A 26988-nucleotide genomic window follows, 5' to 3' on the forward strand; every position below is an offset into this window, starting at 1 on the left:
ATTGTCTTTCAACTATTTGTTGAAAGAGAATATCCCAAACCATAAATCTATTTTATTGCTGACAGGCCGATACAGTAGCTATTTTTAATGCATTTAATCATGCAGCATTAAAATGGATTTGATTCTGAAGACGACTTTGCGTAAACTCACCTGTGACAAAGGAGGCCCGGCACGGAGTCCGCTTTACATAGAGACGAATCAACCTTCCTCCTTCAAACTGAAAATAAATGCAGCATTTTACACAGATTAAAATTATCAGATAATATTAAAGTATTATTATTATTATTATTTTAGGTATGTTTATGTACAAACGAGGGCGGGGTTACGGTCTAATTTAAACGGTTGCGCACGAACGCCCCGCGTGCCAATAAATCATGTCGGACTGCAGCTTTTAAGGCCCACTGCTGTATTTATCGGCGTTTTTCTATTTCATTTATTCTGTTTTCTTAATTTTATTCGTTGAAAAGTTCCCGACATTTTAAAATCTCACTAACACTAAAATAATAAGCACAGTGACGCCTCAGGTTTACGGCAGCCGAAAGGCCGGAAAAAAAGGAAATCATCACTGAGAAATGAATAAATACATAATTAAATGAACGGAGACGCGCGTGTCGGCGGTTTAAAATTTAATGTTCCGGCCATACAACGAAAACACATTTTAACGGCTCACCTTACTGCTAACATTCTGGTTATCAGTTTCCTACTTTGGGAATAATGTGATAAGAGTTCCCAAAGTGTGCGTGAAAAGTCCATTTATCTTCAACTCTCCACGTTTGCGCGTGCTGGTTTTCGTGGCTGAAGGGAGAATAACGGCCTTTCCCGTAATGCAAATCTGCGTCTTTTCCACCTGCGTCAAAACGCCGAGAACACAGCGCTAAAAACGCAAAAACTAACATAAAACCGTGTCTGACCTCCTGATAGACTAACAAAAGTGCGAAAGAAAAAAAAGGAAAGGAAAGAAAACTTAAGGAAAAATTTAAAAAAAAAAAATAATTAAAATTAAAATGCCGGTAATTGTGCGTCACAACCTTTTAAAAATGCACCTATTTCCGGTTATTAATCCGGTTATTAGCCATTAATACGATTTCCTTCAAGTGCTTTTGTTTTCAAATTAATTCTTTATTGGTCAACTGCATAAAAAAAATCTAACATCACATCTAACTGTGCAGGGGCGTTGTTAGCGTTTTCTTTAAAAAATCAAGTGGCACAGGACACTGTGGGGAACCAGGAACAGAGTTTAATTTCTTCCACAGTGGAAAAAAACCCACAACTAGGCTTGATTTTCTCGTTCGTGTGCAGCCCTGTGCTCGCTTACAGGTGGTATCAAATGTGTGGGTGCACAAGAATTTAAACATTGTTCTGTAGTGAATGGGAAGTTTTTAGATTTAAAAAAAAAAAACTCATAATGATAATATTAAGGATTATGTCAAAAAATCATGATCCTAAAAAAAAATGTTAATACTGACATATTTACATATCAGTCCCCGGGGACCCCGAGAATAAATTACTGTCAGCAGCAAATAAAATTAAAAAACATAAGAGCAAATTAGTTGTGCGATTAATGCAATTTAAAGAAAAAACTATTATTATAGTAATATCAAGGCAAAGTTAGAAATTTATTGGACACACTTTTTTTATTTTTCATGTTATTACTTAACAGCTTCTTTACCGTCCTTTGATTCTGGTATCACTGAGGTTTCACTCATTTCAATATAAATATTATTCCTGCTGATTTTATTTTTTTTATCAGGCTCATTCTGATTCCAGTACAAAATAATTGATATAAACACACAATAAACAACAGACAGGACCTGACCTATTAGGCATCCACGAGACATCCAAACCACCTCAGGTTGCTCCTTTAAATGAAGAGGAGTAGTAGCTCCACACTGAGCATTAAGCACCAAGCTCTGCACCCTACCTCTAGGTCTGAGCCCAGACACCTTTCAGAGGAAACTCATTTCAACCACTAATAAACACAGTCTTATTTATTCAGTCACTCATGACCACAGGTGAGGCTACGAATGTAGATTTGATCCTTGTATTTCAATAGCTTAGCTTTTATCTTAAGCTCTCTTTTCAGAACACACCTGTACAAGATCTTTCTGTCAGTCTCCCGCCCTGTTCTCCTTTCACTCGTGAACAAGACCTTGAGATCTTGAGATTTCCTCCACTTGGGGCAGCAACTCATCCCTGACCCAGAGTAGGCACTCCACCCTTTTCCAGCTGGGAACGCCTTCCTCAGACTTCGAGGTGTTAATTCCCATCCTAGTGCTTCATACTTACCTGCAAACCACCTGAGTGTAAGGCTACATCCACACTAGACCGGATAGATTTGAAAACGGCGTTTTCATTTGAAAACACTCCGCGTCCACACTATCGACTTCAGTCATTTTCACAGAGTTGCGCATCCACATTGAAACAGCCAAAAACACTTACGTTCCAGTACTGCGCATGCATGAAACGGAAGACGATTCGACCTGCCTCATTTCTGTCTGCTGCTTATTTACTTTCCAGCTCTTTGAAACGTCGTGGCAAAATGTCGAGGAAACGCACAGAGTTTTTTAAATGGACTAACAATGAAGTGGAGCTGTTGCTGCGAGTAACACAAAAGTACAAAGTTGCAAAAGCGAGTGAGAATTAAAGAATTGAAGAAAAGCTATCTGGAGCATGTACAAACTGATATTAATCTTTAATAGGGCTGTCAAAATTGAGAGCAAACAAAACAACTGCTGTATAATGCCCTCTATATCTTAGTTTAATTGGTCACTTGACTGCATCACATGACTAAAATGTGTCATCGTTTTCAAAAAAGTCTCAGTTTTCGCTGTCCACACTGCGATGCAAGCACCATTTTCAAATGTATGCGTTTTCGAGAGTGTTTTCAAAACGCTGCGTTTTCCATCAGCGAAAACGCCATCTCAGTGTGGATGGGAGGCCAAAACGGAGAGAAAACGATGCATTTTCAAACGAAAACGCATTAGTGTGGACATAGCCTAAGTGGAGGTCACCATCTGATACACCTAAGAGAATCACATCATCTGCAAAAAGGCCACTGAATCTGACACCCTACGCCTCTTGGATATGCTAAGAAATTCAGCCCATTAAAAGTTATGAACAGAGCCTCTGACAAAGGTTAGCACTGATGGAGACCAGTCTGACATTTTGTTGGCAACAAGTACCAAACTTTGACTCTCAACTAAAAACCAGTGAAGCTAGAGTTGGTGGGGCCTTCAACGTTCTGATGATTTTCGTTTTGGGAAATTCTCCATTCAGATAATGGATGCGGAAATGGAGTCTATTTTAATTAAAATGACTGAGTACCACTACTACTCTTGATGCTGTATGGTACTTTAAATTAATATCAACAAATTCCTGTATAGATGAATCTGGGTGCTTTTGACAGGGAAACCCTGAAGCTACAAAACATATTTTTAAAAAGCACCAATAAAATCAAAGCAAAAATCTAATCAATTATGTATTATTATAATCATTAAGAACAAATTCACTGACAAATTCAAAATTGTAATGACAGGAAAGAAAAACACCAAGGTACAGTCAACAGGATGAGTGTTAAAGCAACAAAATATAAACATGATATATACATTATATTACTGGTTCATAAATATTGATTAATTAAGGTGTATATCACATTAATTTTCCTGCTCTAGACAATTTGAATTCTTTTTATATTGCTAGGTAGCTTTGTCTATGTTTGAAAATCTAAATAAAGTATGTAAAATGATGAAAAACTAGCATAAAATAAATCATCTGGAGGACAAAGGATACATTTTGGAGTAGAAGCAGGAAGAAGAAAATACTAAAACACACACAGGTATGATCAAATTTGTACCTTAGTAAAGTATTTAAAGTGAATGAGATAAATTACATTTCCACTATGGACCTACCCATCCTCTATAGCATTTAAAAAAGTAAGACTAACAGTACTCCACTTCAACATTACTGTTTGCGGAGAGGGCTTATATTTTGGGTGGGAGCCAGTGACACCCGAGGCCCTCCCTCTAGACACACCTCTGTCACCACATATTTGTTAATTTAGCTCTTAATGCCTACATCACCAATCAAAAAATAATTTTGCTAGCTGTGCGTAAAGGCCGTTTACACTGTTATTTCCAGGAGAGAAACTCTTTTCTTCTTCTCCCGCCTCCCACATTTAAGCCACGCCAACTTCCTCATGTTACAGAGTGCGCTAAGCCACAAGAAACAAGCTCAAGACCAGTTTATGACCCTGCGGCTATAATTTTGGATGACACAAAGACACAGAGGGGGAGAGAGAGGAGGACGACTGTGATGAAGCGCCTCCACACTGCAACAGAAAAACTCATTCACAAACACGGCGCTTCCCTATGCTAGCTCCACCCTACATGGGATTAAGTGCAGAAAATTCAGTATGTAGTGTGTATTTTGAAATGTCTTGACTATAACTGACATGCCTGATGTGTTCCTTAATTGAGGTCAGGGTGACACAACACTGTTGAGTAGAGTCGGCTTGCTCACACAGATAAACAATTTTTTTAAAATTTCTGTCATATGTGTGTCCTAGATTCCAGGACACTCATATTAAACGTGTCCAAATGTCAAATTATGTTACTGCATGTGTAAGTAATCTGTTACTTGCACAAATAACCTGTGACTTCTGATTGCTCCAAATTGGAACAGAAATCTTGGCTCTATGCGGTTCCAGTAAGAGCAGATGTATTGTCATCTCAGGCACAGCTCCAGAAGCTCCGCCCATCTGCTGTTAAAATAATTTGCTTGCTAGAGACAGCCAATCTGAAGACACCGGCCTGAGTGGTAGGGGAGCCAAAATACTTTATTTCAGATAGTGGATTAACTGAAATCCTACTCCAAGGCCCAGTATAAGATAAATAAGGATTATTTTAAAGTGTGAATCATGCAAAGCTACTCTAATAGCTCTACACCTCTGCTAATTATTGTGATAAAATATATCTACTGGGCCAGTGTATTCAATGTGAAATGTGAGAAGATTAAGAATATTGCAACTACGTATGGAGTGGATAAAATATCTCTTTTCAGCATCAGTACCATCAACTATCAATCCATAAAGTAAAAATCAACTTTCTGACCAAAAATTGCCAATAGAGACTGAAAACACAGGATTTTGTATCGGACTGCATAGGTTGCAGAGATGTACCTAATAAAGTGGCTGTTGACTGAAGCTTTGAGTGAAGAGACACAACCATAACACCTGTGGATCAATGAAAGGAGCAGATGAAACGAATAGCTATGGAACGTTTTCTCCGCACCTCCAACCGGTCGCGGCAGATGGCCCCGCCCCTCCCTGAGCCTGGTTCTGCTGGAAGTTTCTTCCTGTTTAAAGGGAGTTTTTCCTTCCCACTATCACCAAGCGGTTGTTCATAGGGGGTTGTCAAACTGTTTGGGCCTTCTCTGTATTACTGTAGGGCAGGGGTGGGCACCGAGGGCCGGTGTCCCTGCAGGTTTTACATGTGTCCTTGAATCAACACAGCTGATTTAAATGGCTAAATTATCTCCTCAACATGTCCTGATGTTCTCCAGAGGCCTGGTAACGAACTAATCATGTGATTCAGGTGTGTTGACCCAAGGTGAGATCTAAAACCTGCAGGGACACCGGCCCTCGGGGCCTGGAATTGCCCACCCCTGCTGTAGGGCCTTTACCTTACAATATAAAGTGCACTGATGAGTTGATTGAGTTTCACATTGTTGCCATGGTTTGAGGACTGACTGGCAACTATTGGCAAAGCTACGAAATTTTTATAGGTGTAACCAGCCTGAAATTCAACTCAATTCAGTTCAATTTTATTTATATAGCGCCAAATCACAACAACAGTCACCTCAAGATGCTTTATATTGTAAGGTAGACCCTACAATAATACATACAGAGAAAAAACCCAACAATCATATGACCCCCTATGAGCAAGCACTCTAGCGACAGTGGGAAGGAAAAACTCCCTTTTAACAGGAAGAAACCTCCGGCAGAACCAAGGTCAGGGAGGGGTGGGGCCATCTGCTGCGACCGGTTGGAGTGAGAGAGGGAAGGCAGGATAAAAGACATGCTGTGGAAGACTGAAACTAATGTTAATGTTTGTTTTCTGCATTGCAATTTGCTGTTTGCAGCACAGTCCATTTTTTTGGTTATTCTTTGCATCACAGTCACAGTCACAAAGTTGGAGTGTTTATTCTTTCTTTTTTTTTTAATTGCTGACTAAGGTCGTAGCATATTTGCTAAATTTGAAACTGGCAGTTTGGGAATAACAGCAACACTCATGTCTATAATCAAAGCCTTTATGCCTATCAATCAAAGCTTCATACCCTTATCTTTAGTATCTGGATGGATATCTGATAAAGAAATTCAGCTGTTATTAAGGGGAAATCGATCCATAGCAGGAAGTGTGTACACATGCTTTACAATTTACAATTTAGTAAAGTTGTACATATTAAAATATAACTCTAAGGAGACTGACTCCCATTTGGGAGGTGACCAAACAAAGAGAGCAGTGGCCACCCCTTGGCTCCGGCCCTGCTGGCACACTTAGTAGTCCCCTGCTTATTCGGCTGCAGCTTTCAAGAACTCAACTGGAGGACTGCTTATCACGATGACCTCAACCTCTAGAATTTGCATAACAGTGTAAGATAGAAATTAATTTCCATCTTCGTGCTGATGGATTTAACCGAACAGTCAGTTAAAAAGATGTGCCACATCTCTGAAGTCTCCTTCCATCCTTTCCATCTAAATAATGTGACCAACATGCTTCAAGTAAATCAAACAGCTATTTTACATATATTTTTAAAAATCATCATCAGCATTGTTTTTGTTTGACTGTGAAGCTTGAAATCACTCAGCGTGCTGACCTTTTTGCCTGGCCCAGACTAAGAAAGTCTGAAGCCAACATGAAAAGAGTCACGTCATAGTACCGCTGCCTCCTCTCAGCTCCGGCGTTCACATATTCCAAACATACATTAAAATCTAAGACTCCCTCAGTGCTGTCTTCGGCGATACCGCCGCCTATTTATGGTTATCTCACTCTGACTGATGCTCCTGGTATTGCCAGCTGTCTTGTTGTCATGACAACATGCTCATACACGGACACACAGTACCAGACACCAGTTTCGGTAAGTTTCTGTTTATTTTTAACAGGCTTCTCCAGAACTTAGACATTTTTTTTCCTCATCATCATCCTCGTGTAAAGCAGACCACATCTGGACACAAACACGAGGAAAGAAGTGAAAACAAAGTTCACAAAGCCACTGGAAGCTGATGTTTGGGTGCCAAACAGCTGCACGCATTTAGTCTTCAGCATTTATTAAGACACCTTGTTTCTCAAACAAGATGTCCAACTTTTAAAATGATGTCTTGATTTTGAGATGTATTTGTATTTTCTTTAGTCTGCTTGCTCTTCCCTTTGAAGACAAATGGATGTTCTGCAGGCCGGAGATGCTGGCAAACTGCCACCAGTGGACCCAAACACACACACACACACACACAGTTTGAAGCTTTAAAGTATCACAGTTAAAGTGGGTTTTCCCCCTCTTAACGGAAGTGTCCACTCAGCACTTTTCTTCCCATCACGCTCCTCCTCTGGAACCAATTATAGCACTGACATGTCTCAATTTGTTTAACACTCTGTACATCAGAGTAAACAGACACGGTTAGGCAGCAGCAGTGTGTTGTTGTTTACTCTCTGCGCACTGGTTAAATGTGGCTGCCTGCTGTATGAGTTTGGGTGTATCTGTGTTAAGCTGATGAGGAGAGATAGATGGTGACTTCACCATCTGGAAATCTAGTCTGGCTCTCTGCGCAAGAGAACTGCTGACCCACGATTCAACTCTTCAACTCCACAAGGAACAGAGAGAGAGCGAGAGAGAGAGAGAGAGAGGGAGGGAGGTTAGCAGGAGGAGAGGATGAGGGAGGCAGGAGGTGCGTGGTGTTAAAAGTGCTTGTCATGAGGAGAATTTGGCGCGTCAGACTACTTTGTTCAGCCGTCAACAAGAGTCTTGGAAAGAGGAGTAGATGTGCACCCATCCAGACGTGCAGGCCGACACACACGGAGTCGTGTTTCCATCACTTTAGAGAACATTAAACTGACTTACAGTCAAATCCAGGAGTTTTATTCCAAATTACCCACCCTAAAGTTTGTCACCAAAAGAAAGGCGAGCCCCTGCTACATCATTAGTACCGTTACACGCTGTTTAGTGTTTACTTTTTGTTCTTATTATAATGGCTTATGTTGTTTCAGAGCAAACTGTGGCTGACATGTTGGGAGTTAAATGAATGGCTCCGTATTGAAGTGTGAGCCCGTGTGACTGTGCATTATCCTCTTAGCACAATACACGGAATATACGTGAATCCGTAAATAAGACGCAGGTAAGAAAACACGTGTGCTTTACTTTGTCTCATTTGTTCCTTCTAAAGGAAAAGTCACAATCTTTATCAGTGTTGTCATCGACAACAACTTGAAAACTGGCTGAAAAATCCATCGAGTTATGATGAGTTTACTGGGTGCAGGAGTCCTGCCTCCGTATGCATGCATGGCTGGACCGTAACAATATAGCCACTGCACTGCGACACAAAGATTCAACTGCCTGATAATGGAGCTAATAAAATGCAGTCTAGTTTTAATCTTAACTACAGGATGTTTTATCCTACTGAGTGGTAGAAGTACGGAAAGATGCCTTTGTTTAAGGCGGCGTTTTCAAGGTGAAGGAGGTGAGAGGGGGAAACAGTCTCTGTTTTAGAAAAATGCATGCTATGATTAACAGCAGAGGGTTAGCCATGCACTGCTTTTACACTTTCATTACTATCCATCTTCCACCAGGATATTTAGAGCATCACACACTTCATTTTTTGCATTCTGCTAGAGTATCATGGAGTGACCTGTATCTTTTCTGCACTGATTTATGGTAGAAATGTCTTTATTTGGGAAAAGTTTAATGAGTTCATAATTCTGGTTGAATATTAGGCGACTTTCATATTTTTTGTTTGGAGTCTTCTGCTCAAATGTGCATCACCTGTTCCCACCTGATGTTTTCATTTGTGTTCTTCAGTAAGACTATTCATATTCAAAACATGAATATGGCAACTTTATGTTAAGATTAGGTAGCAAACTAGCAACAGCTCCTCTGAACCTGAAAGTGGCACGCAGGCTACTTCCTAAAAATGTTTCTCCTTCTTCGTTTCTTTCTTCCTCTGTGTTCACACAGCCACACAGGAGAAGATGCTGCCGGTGCTAACTGAGATAACAATTCATAATTCACATTCATAGTTTGGGAGTAAGACTAATTATTGTTTCCTTTACTCTATCTCTGTGATGTAAATGAGAGAGGATCTCTTCTTGTCTTTAAGGGAGAGTTAAAGCAGCTTGTTTCGGACACTGGATGAACTAAGGGGGCTGCGTCACAACTTAGTTTAAGATGAGGAAAGATTATTTTGTACTGGCTCAAAGACCAAACATAAAGAATTGAAAAGAATATAATAAAATCACTCTTTATTTCCCCTTAATTGCAATTAATATTACAGCATCTTTACTTCAGTCAGTTGTAGTTTATCAGCCAAATGAGTGAAGCCATCCTTAGTGTTAGTATTCTGTTTTTCAGGTGAATCTCCACCTGGTAATGATCAGAGGTGTCCATTAAGGCCCTAAATTAAAAGCAACCAACATGAGTTTGTTGACATTTTATATCAGAGGTCACTCTTCTTGTAATCTTTGGTGTTAACATTCTCATAGTTTGAGAGTCCTCTCAGCTTCAGCGATGAACACAAACACACATTTGCGTCTTTTGTTCTGTGTTTTGCTGATAAATGTCCTCTGATCCATCATGATAAGCCTTCTGATCTTTGATAGGACTCGGGCTGAGAAAGAAGCCAGCAGCGCGCTACAGGATAGTCTCGGCAACATGTCCAGGTCAGTCTCCTCTACCTCGTCCCCTCTTTTTTCTTCTTCTCCTGTTTGTTCTTCTTTCTTTCTTCACACAAAGAATCACACTCACTTTCACTCTCCACTTTAACATGGCTGCCTCTTATCCCCGAGGAGCTCTCAGGCATCTGACCAGTCGACCAATCTGGTTTAAAGATTGATGGCCCCCGCGGCCAATGGAACACATTCCTGCTCCACGAACAACAAATTATCTTCAAATGAAAACTCGACAACCTTAGCCCCAATGTTTTCTCTAGAAACACAGAGATTCCAGTGACCCGAGGAATACTTTGTTTTCCCATACGCAGCAGACTGGCATTAAGGTGAAGCGTCTTTAAATTAAGAACTCATTTCTAGTTTTTCTGCTTTTATTTAAAGAATATGATGATGTTTTGGTGTCACACAGAATTAACTAGAACACTTACCTATGTAAATCTGTGTGTGTTCATGTTTACTCAGGTGTGTTTTATACCTTTGTGTCAGATATTTATGTGTATGAAGCCCTCTTTTGTTTCAGCAGGTTGTGTCTGGATTAGCCGGGGCCAAAATGTGTCCTCCCTGCTCTCCTACAGACGTGCTGCAAGTAAGTGTGTGTGTGTGTGTGTGTGTGTGTGTGTGTGTGTGTGTGTGTGTGTGTGTGTGTGTGTGTGTGTGCGTTCACCCTGGATCCTCCCGTTTGAGCTATTTACTGATATGGAGCAAGGATGAGCTCTGCTGCATGCAGCTGGCCAGCAATATGGTAACTGATATCATTTGTTTCATTATTGCTTTGTTTCTGCCAATCGTCATTAATAAAATGCAATTTTATGAAAATTACGCCAACACACAAAAGGAGATACACAAAAGGAGATACAGTGGTAAATACATGCAGTTCCTCTTAGGCTAACTATTGCACTCCTCCTTGTGCTTCAGGAGGAATAAGCAGTTAGTCTCTGCCATATTGTGCTCCACCTAAACAAAGCAGATTTCTCTCAAAGACGCATCCAGAGTGATGCAAAGGAACAAAGAGCAACAGTAAAGCACAGCTGATTACACAACAGGGAGTCCACCACATATTCATCAACTTGCATTTTGTTCCTCAGTGGAAAAACAAAAGTATCATCAAGAGGGAGGCAAGATGATGAAGAAAGATGACTCACACGTGCTAAATGCAAAAAACTGACTCAGCAACAGTTTTGTGGGGCGGTTGGACAATTTGCATGTTAAAGTTGGCTTCGGAGTGTGCGCGTTTCTGTTGAAACTCTCCTGGAGTTTGATAACTCGCAGATTAGAGCAGTTCTCTGAAAGTATTCGGCAAGCCTCAGAGTGGAGATTAAAACCACTGCAGGTGGGGCACAGTTGAGCCGGAGGTGGTGGTGGTGGTGGGTATGGAGTGAGTTTGCTGTTACCTCGTTAAACATGAACTGCTTCCAGCTTCTGCCACAAAAACGTTGAGAACCACAAGAAGATGGGGAAAGGTCACGCACTGGTCGCACACAGACTAACATGACTGATTTTTTCTTTCTTTTTTTTTTACTGACACTGGTAATTAATAGTTTTAAGCGAACTTAATGCCACTGTCATGACCTTTGACCTCCAAATAATGTTTTCTTTGGCCAATTCTGATCGCAAATTTACAAGCCACAGTGGACAGGCGCTCCCTGCAAACACAGGTGCTGGACCAGACTGACCTGGAACAGACTGAAGTCTCTGCCTCTCTGAAGCCATTTGAATAAACACCGGCCACTTTACAAATGATAAAGCAGGGAGCAAATAACGGCCCGGCCCCAGATGGTGGATATGGAACCATTAAGCGCAGTCCCAGAATGCTTTAAGAGTGTGGTAGTACCAGCTGCGCTCTCAGTTTTTCATATTTTAGACAGCCTTGAACCAACTGTGATCACACACACACATGCAGAAAGAAAGAAATAGTAAAATGAATTGCAGCTCGAAATAACTCAACTGCTGGAATTCAGAGAAGCAAGAATCATTAAAGTTATGCTTGACACTGGCCTCTTCTGACACTGTAATGCATATCAGGTTATTATAAATAAAACAAAAGAATTTGGCAAGGGAGACTGTTTTAAATAATACAGTATTAGTTTGAACATACACGTGTGTTATCTGCACGTAACATAGAGAGCACAGACAAGTGCTGAACCAATGAAAGCTTAAATTTAGGGGTGTATCAGGTGAGCCTGAAACATCCCTTAGTTACGCTGCCTAGGCTGCTGGGGGCTTCGCATGATGAGCGTTTCTTCCTCACTCACCTTTTTCACTCTCTGTGTTTATATACCTTTTTGCTTTCAATCGCTACTTATTATTAATCTCATGCCATTTGTCCTGTCTTCCTCCCCTCAGCCTGGTTCTGATGGAGATTTGGGGGTTTCTCTGTATTATTGTAGGGTCTTAGAAGACGGGACCGTGTTACGAACAAAGACATACAGAAGCGACTAGGTGTAGCCCCAATTAAGGAAAAGATGCTCGAGTCCCGCCTGAGGTGGTATGGACACGTGATTCGAAGCGATGAGAACTCTGTAGCAAAAACGGCAATGATGATCGACCCAGAAGGATGCCAGCCCCGAGGCAGACCGAAGAAACGGTGGATGGACAAAATAAAGGAGGACATTAAGACCATCAACACATCACCTGAGGACGCCTTGGACAGAACCAAATAGAGAAACCTTTGCCGAAGAGCAGACCCTGCACAGCGGGAACAACGCCAGGATGATGAAGAAGAAGATTGTAGGGTCTTTTCAATAAAAGCAACTCAAGGCAACTTAAAACTGTATCAATAAAACTGAAGTGAATGTGTGCATGAACAGCTGAATGTGTAATTGGGCCATAGGTTTTTAAGACTAAAAAAATTAATTTACCATTCGTGCTCTTGAACGAGTGTAGAGTATGCACAGTCACCATAAAATCCTCAGTGGAGAAAAAAATGTAAATGTGTGCTTTAAAACAAAACAAGAAGTCAAAAGAGATAAAAAAAATAAATAAAAAAAACAAGCTGTGGATGTTTTAGTGTTACACATAATTTGATTTAAAGATTATATAAAAATATTAATGAGGGCAACTTCGCTACTGACATATCTCACTCTTATAAGACCAGATATTCAAAGTAACATAAATGGTTCAATGTATTGTTACTTATTTGTAAGTTGTTCAGATATAATTAATGTATCTGCTGTTCCTGTGGAAATGTGGATTTCTATGAACACTTCTGAGATGTTTATGCTGAAGCAGATGTGAAGAAGAGGACAGAGGGAGAGGTAGTGATATACAGACACAGTCACACGCACACACAGATGTTGGCGTGCTATCAGCTTTAGCAGGCTGTGCGAAGTAAGTTATGTTCTGGCTGTTGCAGACAATTCTTCAAAGATACTATCTCTGTCTCTGAGCGGACGGCTGAGGGAACGACTTCCAAATCAGTATGTATGTATATTTTCAGCATTGAATAGAAGAGCAACAAATCACTGCTCTCTCCTTAATATCCAGCCAAATCCACCGACACAATCTGAAGCTGTAGACATGAGTTAATATACATCTGAAAATAGATCCAAATATCTGACCCACTTGAGATGGCTTTGATTTAACTCACCAGACACTAAAATTTGTCTGATGCTAAAACAGACTGAAAAGAACTGCTCATTAATCAGGCTCATTAAAGTTTTTTGGCCATTGCTGCACTTTTAGGTGAAATTGAGGGAATACTGCAGGTAGTCTGTGACCTTTACGCAGGTCACGTTCAGAGGAAATGCAGGAACTGGCATGGAGAAAAATACAAAAACAGCCGTTTTATAAACACACAAAACCAGAACTGACTCATGTCTGATAAGGCGAGTCTACGGGTAAAACAACTTCTATGAAAAAGATAAATAAACAGACTGATATCAACCCCTGTATGCCTTCAGCCAATGCTTGACCCTTCCCTAGTTTCACCAGGTTTAACAGGCACTGATAACTCTTGCTTGTACCCAAAACCACATAAAACCCAGGAGGGAGAAAGATAAAAGGACCGAGACGAGCGTGAAATGCAACAAAGAATAAACAATGAAACTAGACCAGTCAAGGCCACAGTGGGATCTAACAGCTGGGTGCTGATTGAGTATGTTTTGATGTTGTGCTACAGTCAAAGTAACCTCTGATTCACAGCATCAAACAGGACCACGGTTGAAATGAGAAATGAGAGAAAGTCTCCGATTAGGATGACGGCATTCGCTGATAAACACAAACCGGGGGCGGGAGAAAGGTGCAAGAACATTTGAACTTTGACCTTGGTCTCCCAGGTGCATGTGTTGTTACTCTGCTTCTCTGGGATGGACTGGTGACCTGCCTGGGGTCTCCCCGGCCTCTTGCAGGATTTCTGGGCTGTATTGATTGTTGTCATGCATATATCAACAAATTATAGACTCATGGGTGCCAATGTTTGGTAAAAGTTCATAGCCAGCTTGTTTTGATGATCAGGTTTTTTTTGTCCTTCCCCAATAATCCGACATATTATAAAGGAAGATCTTCACATCAGTTTGGAATAGCGTACACTGTCCCTTACTGAGAAAATGAAAAGTAACCACCACTACAGGACTTCACTGAAAGCTCTGAAGTACCTTATATTAAATGGAAAATGAAGCAGTCAGAGATTTCTCATGTTTTTAATAATGATAACACTGCTGAATGTAAGTTTTCATGTGCGCACACCTGTCGTCTCTGTTCTCTCTCTCATTGTCATTGATCTCCTCCTCCGTTTCCTCCCGTAACACAATTCTGTTTCCAGATGAGTTTTGAAACAATGTCGAGCTGAGAGGACATTTCTCAGAAAAAGCACCTTTTTTCCTTGAAAAAGAAAGAAAGAAAAAATATATTTGATTTTCTTCCCCTTTGTCAAAAAAAATTAAGATAATAAAAATAAAAATTCAGAAAAATAAAATATTCCATCGTTACTTGCTTCTTTGGTTGTAAGGTTCAGCAGCCCCTCAAGTAGGTTTCAGGTCATAATTAATTATAGTCGAGGTAGATGGTCCCCTCCCCTAGTCTGGTTCTGCCAGAGGTTTCTTCCTGTTAAAAGGGAGGTTTTCCTTCCTACTGTCGCCAGGTCCTTGATTGCATAGCATATTGTAATATGTATAAAGTTGTCCAGATTTATAGTATTAATGCAAGTGCTAAACTCAACACAGAAAACTAAACGTTGCCCCCCCCCACCCCCACCCTTCCACACTGGGCTAACCAGACTGTAGTGACAGAGATCAAGCATTGCCCTCCATCTTCATCTTGTCCTTGTCACCTGCTCATAACGAGCGAGATTCAGTCAGCCAACCAGGACTATAAAGTAGCTAATAGGGAGTCAGACCAGAACAGATTACCCTTCTGGCAATGATACATTTGGCAAGTAAACTGGCAGAAACACTGAAACAGATCTCAGACAGAGGAAGGACTGCATACATGTGTTTATATGTGTGTTGGGTTCACTGGCTGGTCAACAAAGCGTTTTAGGAAAAAGGAAAAAAGCAACATTCCAAACTAGTATTATGAATTGTGGCTAATGCTACAAGACAAGTTTTCTGTATGTTTGCCATTAGAATTATGGATCAAACCACAATTGACTAGTGTAGCTCTGAGCCTGTTATACACTGTTATCCACAGCCATACACCAAGAACTATTCATACCCTCCCCCACACACCCAAATATCTTTTCTAATATAATATAAACTATAAAGTAAAATACAAGGTTACAGTTGGATTATCACCTATGTTGATTCAGACCTCAGAGGGAAAACTGAAAAACTGATTTCAGAGGATATGGAGTATTTTTCCTTTCCTTCCTGTGGGTTCCACAAGTATACATATTAAACACATATTAAAAATATATATTAAAAAAAACACCCTGCCTCCAAAAGAGCCTGCAGGCCTGCAGACTTTACCGATTTCCAGCAGTTTATGGCTTTTTACAACTCATCTCACTCTGCCAACCACCACTTGTGACTGGTTAGTAGATCTGTCTTTAAAACACACGCCGTTAGCATCTGCGTGGCTTTGTTTCCAAGAAGCTTAAGGACAAGTTCAGCTCAGAACTGGTGCCATTACTTACTACTTACCTGGTTTCAGGAATATCAAGCCTGACTCTGTGTATCTGAACTGAGATATAGGGTGTCTAAAATTCTACTAGTTTAACCCTAGAGAACCATAAATTACAATGTCATCATGACGGCTTTTTAGTCATACAAATTCAGTTTTCATTTTGTTGATATTGGTATATTTTTTTCATTGTCCACATTTTGAAATCCCTAAACTATGGATTTATATTCTTAGACAGTAAATACAGAGCAAGACCAGCCTTAGCATAGCAGTTAAAAACAAAAAGAAAATGATGCTTGTTATATTACATACATATTCCTTCATACATTTAGAGATTAGTGCCCAATAGACCAGCTCTGAATCCATCACCACTGCCTCTTTTGCCATCTTCATCTTTGCCTCAGTACAGTTTAGTCTATTTATCCAGATTGCATCTTTTTTCTTGGGTTTTTTGTTGCAATATTTTTGAGTTGGTGGGTGAGAGCGTAGCTCGGTCATGAGGTCTCCCGCTGCAGAGTGACCGCTCAGCGACGCTCGCCATGATGAAGTACCAGACACATTCCAGCACTTTAATAACAAATGGGCTGACAGCGAATGATGATGGGGGGGGTATGAGTTCAGTCATCAAGTGTAATAATAGATCATTTTAACACTGTTCTTTGGTGCTGCATAGTCTGTAAGTATCTCATGCTGTGACAAAGCTTTGATAACTGATTGAGGTTACTGCTGTTCTTTTACTTGAAAGCATTTACTGAACTCGGCACAGCAACAGCAGACTCCTTGCAGCCCAGTAGGAGATATTCTGCTTCCCTTTAGTTTTCTTAACATTTCTATCTTCTGTTTTCTTTCCATCAGAACTCCCTTGCAAATCTCAACCTTCTATTTCTAGTTCCACATGTTGCTCTTGGAGAACGGCCCGATTTCACTTCCGACATGCAGAAACCCACCAGAAAACAAACACTGTTTGTCTTTATCAGAGACACAGGGAGAGATGACCATAGTGGCAGCGGGCAGGAGCTCCGCTGATCTGATTCTGATGACCTCTGACCTCATTTTTTTCCTCCATCTGACAGGTCATTTCAGGCTGGACTGAACACAATCAATCAACTACTAACAGATCACTATCGACTCACATTATTGCCTCCCTCCAAATAGTTATTTGAAAGTAAAAACACTTTATCCATCATTATCAATTAGTTATCAAAACCGTGTGTGTAACAATTATCTCTTTGATCCCACAATTTGATGAAAATTATTGTCGAATAAAAATTCCATGACTGAAGAGTTGTCAATTAGATAACATGGGGGGGGAAAACAGCTATCTTCACTGAGAAATGTTTACCGGCTATGAAAAACCATTAAAAGAGAGAAAAAAAACATGAGAACAAATAACAGGCAGGCACTACAGGAAGTGAGTAAATCAAACTGCTGACCTCTGTGTATCAGTAAATCAGCTCATGGAGCCATTTCTAAAATTACTGCTCTGCAGAATGAGAATGGTAAACATCAAAAATAGAAAAATGAATCTTGGCTTTAAAACACCAAAAGAAAACTTGAAAAAAATGTAGGAGCCTTGAAACACGGAGTTCTACAATAAAAACAGTTTAGACCACACGGCTGTAAACTCTATCTACAAAGCAGTCTCCCAAACACAAGCGTGTGGCTTCATGCTCATTTGTAAACTGTAGGCTGGATAAGGAATTGTGAATTTAAATACAGCAGATAAGTGGGGGCCAACCGTAATGTTTTGTAGGTCTGGAGGAGTTGATGGGGGTTAGTGAACATGAGCCGTTTTGCATTTCTGTTTCCACTACAGCCAAGGCTCCCCTTCGCTAGATGTGCAGTGTTGCAGTGAGTAATATGCAACCATAACAACCCTCAGTATGAGTGTGCGGTACAAGTATTGAAAAGCAGCAATGGAATAAAAAATCCTTTTTCACCTAACAACTTAGATAATTTAAGAAAATGTATTTCTGTTTTGTCTTGGTGTCACACTTAAGGTGGTGTCACACTTAAACAGGAAACAGAGACCATTTGAATAAAAGTTACACCTTCTAAAAGCTTGGTTACAGCACTAAGGCACAACCTTTTATTTTGATGGCAAACATTCTCCGTGCCCTGTTTGTGTTGCCTGTTTTCTTGCTGAGGACAGGATCGCCAAGACTTGACTTGTTCTTTTGAGTTTGTGTCCTCTCTATACCCATATAAATAATGCAACAGAGCTTTCAATGAAGGGCTCAGTCAAACAGGCCAAGAAACCGGTCAGTTGTACAGAGAAACATACGTATTCCCTGACTGGGTGTGAGTGGTTCCTGGCATCAATTGCTAAAGCCCGAGTCACCCAAACCTAGAGAGGGTCAGTGACACCTTGGTAACTGGGGAAAGTGTGTATAGTGTGATGAGTTGGCATTTGGTTTCTGGTCGCTAGCGTAGCTACACTACAGCTCGGAGAGTAGAATGGTGAGTATTTACAGGCAGGTCTGCATCTTTCGTACAAACTACAGATGGACGTGGTTATCTGTTAGCAACCAAAGCAGTCACAAGCAGATTTTTAGTGCAGCACCCAGTTTCTGACTGATTTGACCCAGTCTCTTCCTGCAACCACTCACCAACACATTTACATATATGCAGATTTATTTCCTCACAGTCGGAGGTTGCCAGACGATCACTAAAGCCCCTTTTCCATTAGTAGCTACTTTGATCGACTCGGCAAGGTTTGCAGGGTTTTCCATTAGGTCATAGTACCTGGTACAAGGTACTTTTTTAGTACCTGCTCGGCCAGGGTTCCAATGGTTCAAACAGGTACTAAAATGTGACATCATCAGACTACATGCCACCAATTGGCTGGTCAGTAGCGACACTCGATGAGTCATGAGAGCGTCTCGTTCACGAAAATCAAAACTGTCATGTTTGAAAGGTGGCAAAAAAGAAAATGGCTACAAAAAACAACACCGTGTTCCCCGATTGTGATGAACAGCTACAGACCGAGCAGCAGGTATGTATTTGCTTCCAGGTCCATCTTTACTTTAGTGTTCGTGTTGCATATTAATGACGTCGCAGGATGTGCAGATGCATTGCTTTGACATGCTATGATTGCAACCAACCACAATGGTCAAAAAGTATAAAAGAACAAAAAATGATCAAGGAACAGAACAACTGTAAACCGCATCACTTATGTTTCTTTACAATGTAGGCTCTACATGGAATTAAACTTTTTTATATGAATTTAAGATTTTAAGGTTGTTTTACGGAAGAAAAAAGAACAATGGGCATGTTAAGAAAAGGGCTGAGTGGAAATTTAAAAAAAAGGTTTGTTGCTCCCGTGGTTGTTACTGGAAACATTTATACACAACTAAATCAGCTGCAAATCAGTTGCGACTGATTTAATTGTATACATTTCAGGACATGCACATTTCAGGACATCCCCAATGGCTAATGGCTTTTCAGTCACAGTTCAGTCACTTAGCCTGTGGTTTGAAACTTAGAGTGTGTGGTTGTGCAGTCAGATCCACACCTTTGCTCAACACATTCAGTTTCAAACACCAAAAAGACAATGGGGAAAATGTTGAGGCTTTAAGTGGGACTTCACAACCGATGGATGACATCACAGCAGCTATGTCCATCTTGTATACTGTCTGAGGTGTTTTCACTGCCATATTGAAACCTTTTCATAGCTCATAATGACCACTTTTAAAAGATTCGCACAGAGTGAACAGATTGAATTCTACATGACACAAAAGTGTGCCTGAATCAAGTTCAATTTAATTTTATTTATATAGCGACAAATCACAACAACTGTAGCTTCTAGGTCCTTTATATTGTAAGCTAAAGACCCTACATTAATAAAGAGAAAAACCCAAAAACCAAATGAATCCCTACTTTTGCCGAGCAAGCACTTGGCAAAAGTAGGAAGAACAAACTTCCTTTTAAGAGAAAGAAACCTCTGGAAGAACCAGCCTCAGGGAGGGAAAGCCATCTGCTGTGACGAGTTTGGGGGTGAGGGGAGAGAGACAGGACAAAAAAACACACTGTGGATCTCTTTCTCCTTAATCGTTTGTTGGCATTTTGTACAAGATGTTCTAACTCTGTAGTGTTCCGATTGATGAATGCAGCATGTCAAACTACCACATAAGGGGCAATGTGATCTTATGTGGGCCGGACCAGTGAAACTCCACTTTCTGTGAGTTTCAAGGTGTCTAACTTTACATTTAGTCCCTGACATATATTGATATAAGAAAAAGAAGTGCAATCTCAACAATACATTTCAGTTTTCTTTATGATAAAAGTGTAAAATAACAGAAAAAGCTCTGGTAGCTGGTTGCCCAGGCAATGGTAGCTGTATTTATAATGTTCTTCTTTTAGATATAGTAGATACTGGAAAACGGAAACTTTTCTGTCATTTAATCATTTCTCTATTAAGTAACTACAATATATGGTGTTGCATGAATGGCAACAAGGGAAGTCTTAATCAATAGAAAAAGCTATAAAACTTATTTTTTTAAAAACAGTTAAAAGTGCAAAATCTATGCACCCCTTCACATTTAGAAAGCCTTGCAGGGGGTCAGATCTGGCAGGCCGGTGTTTGACACCTCTGGTCCAATGGATCTGTGAATTCATAATTTTGTTCTGTTGTGGCATTGAGCTGATTTTTGTTAAGTCAAAAAAGTATTCTGAAAAAAAAAATCACAACTCAAGGTCAAAACTGTTACTTTCATACTGTCACGTACACATGGACTTTAAACGTAGTCTCACAGAGCCTGGTTCCCTGTCATTTTTATATTTATGGCTTTGACCTTGTTCAAACTTAAACTGTGGCAGTTGAGGAGAATAAAATATTTCCCTCTAGCGAGATCGTAAAATTTCCATTTTGGTTCTATTTGTTTTGTCCTTTTATTCACATTTTATCTCCTGGGTCTTGCCCCTCCTGTATACCAGGGAGGTCATCCAGACTTATCCCCCAGTAACCCACTCTGGAGGCAGAAGAAGGCAGTGGGTCTCTGGGCAGACTAGTCCACGGAAAACCACAGAGGCCATGAGCTGCACAGAGTGGGAAAACGACACTGTCTCTGTTAATGAAATCATAATAGAGAGAGACATTCATCTGTGTCGCTGCTGTGCTATCAAAACAAACAGAGCTGAGCTGTATCGGAGTGGTTAATGGGGCAGTGAGTGGGATGACGTCTAGCACTGAAACGAGACCTGTAAGATGTTCTGTCAGCACAAAAGCAGCCATCAGATGAAAAATCAGAGAAAAACAACACAAAAGTCATATTTACAGACAAGAAAATGTACAAATGTGGACAATAGAAAAGCCCCAGTGTGAAGGATCAACCTGAAATGATTTGTAAGGCACGGATGTGACTGAAAAACTGATGGATACGGGTTGGCAGCACAGGTCAATCACACAATAAAGCATAACCAGGTTTATCCTCATTTTTAACACTGATGGGACCCATAATTTTAAAAGCAAACAATAAGGCCTGAAATCAACCACCAGAGCAGTAAACTCATCAGGAAAAGGAAAGCTCCAGATGTTATGAGACTCAGAAGAGTCGCCCCCTGGTGGCTGCATTAGAAAGAATGCACGTACAATATCTCACAGCCACCTTTTACATGTTTTACACATTTATCCCATAAAATAAACATTCAACATCTCTTACATCATTTTCAAAAATAATTAATAAAACAAAAATTGAATGATTTATTTAGTATAGATTTAGTTTAACATCGGAGAAAATGATTGATCATACAGGAATATAGGATGATAAGTCTGTATTTTTGTAGGGAATCAATTATGCAATCTAGTTAATATGGCAGTTTAACAAGACAGGTGAGACATTAACAAACAATAGAAATAACTGACCAGCAACAAACATAAATGCTAAATAAAGAGCTTTCACAGAAGACTAGTGAATTTGCAATGACAGGATCTTCCACAAAGCTGCTTTTTTGCATGTGCGCACCATGAGGTGCTTTGTGGTTACCCAATGGTTCACTTAACCTCTTCCAGAGAATTAGTCTCACTATGGTAAATTTGACTGTGTTTATATACAGAAGGAGAGATGCTGTATCTTACAGCATAGCCTCTATGTTAGCCTTGCGTGTCTAGGACTTGACAGATATGAACAGATGCACCTTTTGCCTTCCCGCTCTCCTCATAACGCTGCAGTATTCACCGCGCTCTGATAATACTCATCTGCTTAATGCGCGCTGTTAAAATTCATGAACGTTCAGGCAGGACTTTACACAAATCACGTGTTACATGACACCCTGGGTTTATTGTCTCAGCCTCGCAGGTCCCATCTATTTGAAACAAAATCTAAGAAAACAAGGTAAAACATAGCAACCGTTATCTATGAGTTCAAGCTGAGTTCCATGTTCAAAACAAGAAGAAAACACACCGGGTTGTTATAGACCTCCAAGGCCTGACACTTTGAAGTTGAATACATTTGTACCAAAATGGAGTTGGCAGGTTGCTCTGGGCTGACGATTTCGAGGGAAGGGCATGTGTGCGTATGAAAGTGAGATGCAGAACTTCAAATCTCGGTTTTAGGGATTCAGAGACAGGGATGCTGAAAAGCGGAAAAATAAAGAGAGAGAGAGAAAAAGAGAGAGACATCATGGCTGTGACAGGTTTATAGGATCCCCTGGAACGAAAAGAAATGCTCTGCAATACCGACCACGAGCAACCCGCTGAGGGAGGGACTCCCAGGCTTGACACTTAACATGGCGTGTGTGTGTGTGCATCTGCACACGTGTGTCTGTGTGACCCAGAGCCTAGATTTAGGCCCCTGCTCCATCAATTACAAAATGGCTTCATCTTCCAGAGTGGCGTGCACGTGCAGAGACAAGCACGTACGCATGCTGCAACATACGCACACATTCCTGTAGATATATAGGCATCAGTGACAGTGCTGGTCTGTGGGAGGACCATGTACCCATAAGAAGTTAAAGCCCTCTCAGGAAATCAGAAACGTATGTCTGCCGCCATGGTGGTCCTCCGTGAAGATAATTTTGGAGCTGGTAAAAGTCCACAGAGTATCACAGACCTGCATGGCTTCTCTATCTCTCACTTCATCCCGCCTTTCTTTACATCGCTCAAGTTCATCTGTTTTCCCCGTGACTCTACCACATTTCCAGGGGTAGTAAGTAAATTATAGAGAAGTTTAGGTGCGAGCATGCTTTTACTGCCTCTTAAAACTCCACCAGCAGCTCAAATTAATTCAACATCTGATTTTCTCGTCATGTAGTATTTTATTTTCAGCTTGATAAGCAAATAACAGCAAGAGACCAGTCAGCGGTGCATCTGTCCAACTCTGGTGGAAATACTCAGTGTAGCTTTAGCTTCTTTTATGTGTAAAATCTCTTTTGCCTGGTAGTTTAAGTTAAAAATGATTTTAAAGTGACCGATTTACACAAACAGTTCATTATATGTTACAATACTAATGGACACCATTCAACAGCAATGCTAGGTAACTAAATGTTTAGTAAATGTCCTAAAAAATGACATATAAGAGACATAAGAAGCTCTTTGGTGGTCTTGGTTACTATGACAGGTGCAAAGGCGTAAGGTGGCATTACTGTAGAGCAACCATTATGTCAACTGTAACCTTTAGGTTAGAGCTTTATTCAACCAATTCCACTATTCAGAGATTAATTTGTTGGGTAGGTTTTCACTTTGAGTGTTTGTTGTAGAATTATATGTCACATCACAGCTGGTGTCCCTGACATCTCTCTCCCTCCCAGCAGTGATTGCTACATTTCATTTCTCCTCAGTGTTGCAAACTTAAATATTTTTTCACTAGGTTTAGCAACTCTTCACAGCCCCTTGACTTTGTTTTCACTCCAAAACGGTAGCATCAAGGACAGCACACTCCTCCTTCATGAAGTGAGCTCCCCTAGCCACACGACTACTACTCTTCTCTGTTCAGTGAGTGACTACAACAGAGTATTACAGACACAAAGCTTCAAGGTTAAAGTCAAAATACTATTTTGAGACTAAAGAGGGGATTAAGTTGTCAAACTACAGCCACAATTGCTATACCCTCTAAAAAATTTGTAGAGCACGAGTTAGTGAAACAACTCGATCAGCTGTCTTATGATGCGTCATACTCCCTCTTCACTGGACAAGGCTGTAACCATCAATATCTCAGCTTCTGTCCATTGCCAGCTAAATAAGTTTGCACAAATCCAGCCAACTTTTCCAACTTGGTGTGTTTTTTCCTTTTGAAACGTCCTTATAGTTATCATCACATTCATCACATCACAAAAGAGAACTTAAACTGATTCTGAAATATGATTTCACTAAGTCAACTACACAAGAAATTTTGTAGAGGGTATATAGTTCGACTTGAAACTACAACTTGAATCTCTAAATATTGACCTTATTCTCAAAATCAACTATAACAACGAAAAAAAAATTTATGTCCTATTTTTTTTTTTAAAGTGGCATTAATATTCCTTTGTAAGTAAGAGAAAAATACTTTGAGTATTTCTTCTTCAGTCACTATGTGCTTATACACCTCTCTGGATTTAATTATTACTTATTATTAATCTCTGGCTCTCTTTCACAGCATGTCTTTGTCCCATCTTCCTCCCTTCACCCACAACCCTTCCCGGCAGGTGGCTGCCCCTCCCTGAGCCTGGTTCTGCTGGAGGTGTCTTCCTGTTAAAAGGGAGTTTTTCTTTCCTACTGTCACCAAAGCGCTTGCTCACAGAGGTTTATATGATTGTGGGGATTTCTCTGTTTTCTTTGAATTATTGTATGGGGTTTACCTTACAATATAAAGCACTTTTAGGCAACTGTTGTGATTTGGTGCTATATAAATAAAATTGGGCTGAATTAAATAGCAAGAGTATGGGACATATTGTAGTTTTAGCTCTTTTTTTAGCCTTAAAAAAGTTTTTTTTAAGGGATCAGAAAGTGCCTTGATAAGTTACTGCCTAACACATGGTGAATTTTATTCAATAAACGACGTATAAAAACATAAATAAAAAGGCGAAATGCAACACAAATACAATGTTGTGTTTTTGTAATGTTGTGAAAACAGCAGGTGTTAGAGATATCTGTCAGAAAAGTTCTAGAAACTGTGATAAAGAAGATTCAAGGTGCGCTTAAAAACAGTCAAAGAATAAATGATACTTTTTCCGTAATCCCTTTATTTTTAGTTTACACATGAATTGCTTTACATGAATTTCATTTACAAAATATGTAATTTATATCTGAAAAGTAAAACTAAGAGCCCAATCAAGATGTTTACTGGATCCCAAAGCCTCGATCTGTCTTTCTGTGTTCTGTTTTGTTGTATTTTGTTCTCTTTGCATTCTTTCCTCTCTACCATCGGACCCATCGCCAACTAAACCGATTTGCACATCTCACAGTCATAACTTGTAGAGTCTGATAACAGTTTGAAAGGGAGAGTATGCCTGAGTGTAAGAGCCAGTCTTACTTAAGAGCCTATAAATGATGCGCAGGGCGACCTTTCAACTCCTCTGACCTTTGACAGCAGGTCACATTTCAGAGATTATCTTCTCTGCTTTGCTCTCTCCATGCCGGTAAAAGCCGAGAGCAGCATCTGTGTGTGTGTGTGTGTGTGAGTATACCGTAGATGTATGTTGAAGACAAGTGATTCACAGCTGAGGACACACTCTCAGAGAGACTAGGAGTGCATTCAGTCATGCTAAGCCCGGCTAAGGAAAGGTGAAGCCTGTTATTTATCAGTGTCGCGAGGTCTCACTGCAGTAAAAATGCACAGAGATAGAAACCACAGAAGACAAACAGCACAACTATATTTCAAACCTAAGAATAAGAAATACTATGTGAAGAAAACAGTAAAACATTTGAGAGGTTTTAGTTTAATGTCGGCTGTTTTCTTTTGTACTGATGACTGATTCCTCTGATGTGTCCAGCTGCTTAAGGGTACCTAACTGATTTAGTGTGTGTACAAACTCATCGGCCATACTCAAGGGAAACTTTCATAGCTTTAAACTAGAGGCAAGGTGGTACAGTGGTTAGCACTAATGCCTCTTAGCTCCTCAAACGTAGGCTGAGGCCTTTCTGTGTGGAGCTTATATGAGTCCAGGTACTCCAGCTTCCGCCCATAGGTGAGAATGTGAGTGTTTCTCCATTAGACCTGTAACAGCCTGGCGACCTGCTCTATGACAGCTGGGACAGGTTTCAGCTCCCCTGTGACTCTAAACTGGATAAGATTTACTTTATTCTAGATTTGGAAAATTCTTTAAGGACAGTTGCATATATCTATCTCTCCATCCATTTTCTACCGCTTACCATGGCTTGGGTCACGGGGCCAGCAGTCTGAGATTTCCCTCACCCCAGTGTCCTGCCAGATTCCAGCTTATCTGGGGGGACACTGAGATGTTCCCGGGTCAGCTGAGAGATGTAGTCTCAACACGAGTCCTGGGAATCCCCCCTGGTCCCCGGAATACTTCACCTGGGAAGTGTCCAGAGGAATCCTAGTCAGACATACGACCCGCATCAGTTGGGTCCTTTCAATGTGGAGGTCCAGTCATTCTACTTCGGGTCCCTCTTGAATCCAGTCAACCTCATTATTTAGGTTACAACCCAGAGCTCGTGACCATAGGTGAGGAAAGGAACGTAGATTGACTACTATACTGACTTTTAACGGGTCGCTTTTCACAGTAATAGCTTTCTAAAGAAGTTAAGCTCAAGAGAAAAAAACTTAAGTCCCTAAAATCAAAGAAATCATCAGATTTTTGAGTCAGAAATTGAATTAAAGCAAACTCTTCATCCCTAAAAAAGACAGAGAAACTTAAAGAATACTCTGTAGAGTTTTTGGCAATTTACAACAGAGAAACAGCTTTAATTGTGGCTATTTGCACTCTGTATGCCAACATAGTTCTATACAATTAGATTTTATTGAAAGCAAAAAAATAAGATGTTCTGATTGGTAAAAAGGGTATTTAAAACAGGGCCAAACCACATTTAACAATAATTATACTAAAGTAAGAAGTATATTAA

The 26988-nt window shown here is 40.3% G+C and overlaps 1 long non-coding RNA gene across 2 annotated transcripts; it reads left to right on the forward strand.

The window, feature by feature from the left end:
• The first annotated feature begins 8300 nt into the window (after window positions 1-8300).
• On the forward strand, window positions 8301-13831 carry LOC120441257. 2 transcript variants are annotated; one of them, XR_005613929.1, is made up of 5 exons: window positions 8301-8386; window positions 9864-9923; window positions 10053-10258; window positions 10456-10518; window positions 12276-13831. It is a non-coding gene; the product is annotated as an uncharacterized LOC120441257 (long non-coding RNA). The 2 variants fall into 2 exon arrangements; XR_005613930.1 differs by lacking the exon at window positions 8301-8386 and adding an exon at window positions 8618-8728.
• The last annotated feature ends 13157 nt before the right edge of the window (window positions 13832-26988 follow it).

Source organism: Oreochromis aureus, linkage group 7, assembly GCF_013358895.1.
Source record: "Oreochromis aureus strain Israel breed Guangdong linkage group 7, ZZ_aureus, whole genome shotgun sequence".
In the NCBI taxonomy this organism is placed as follows: Eukaryota; Metazoa; Chordata; class Actinopteri; order Cichliformes; family Cichlidae; genus Oreochromis; species Oreochromis aureus.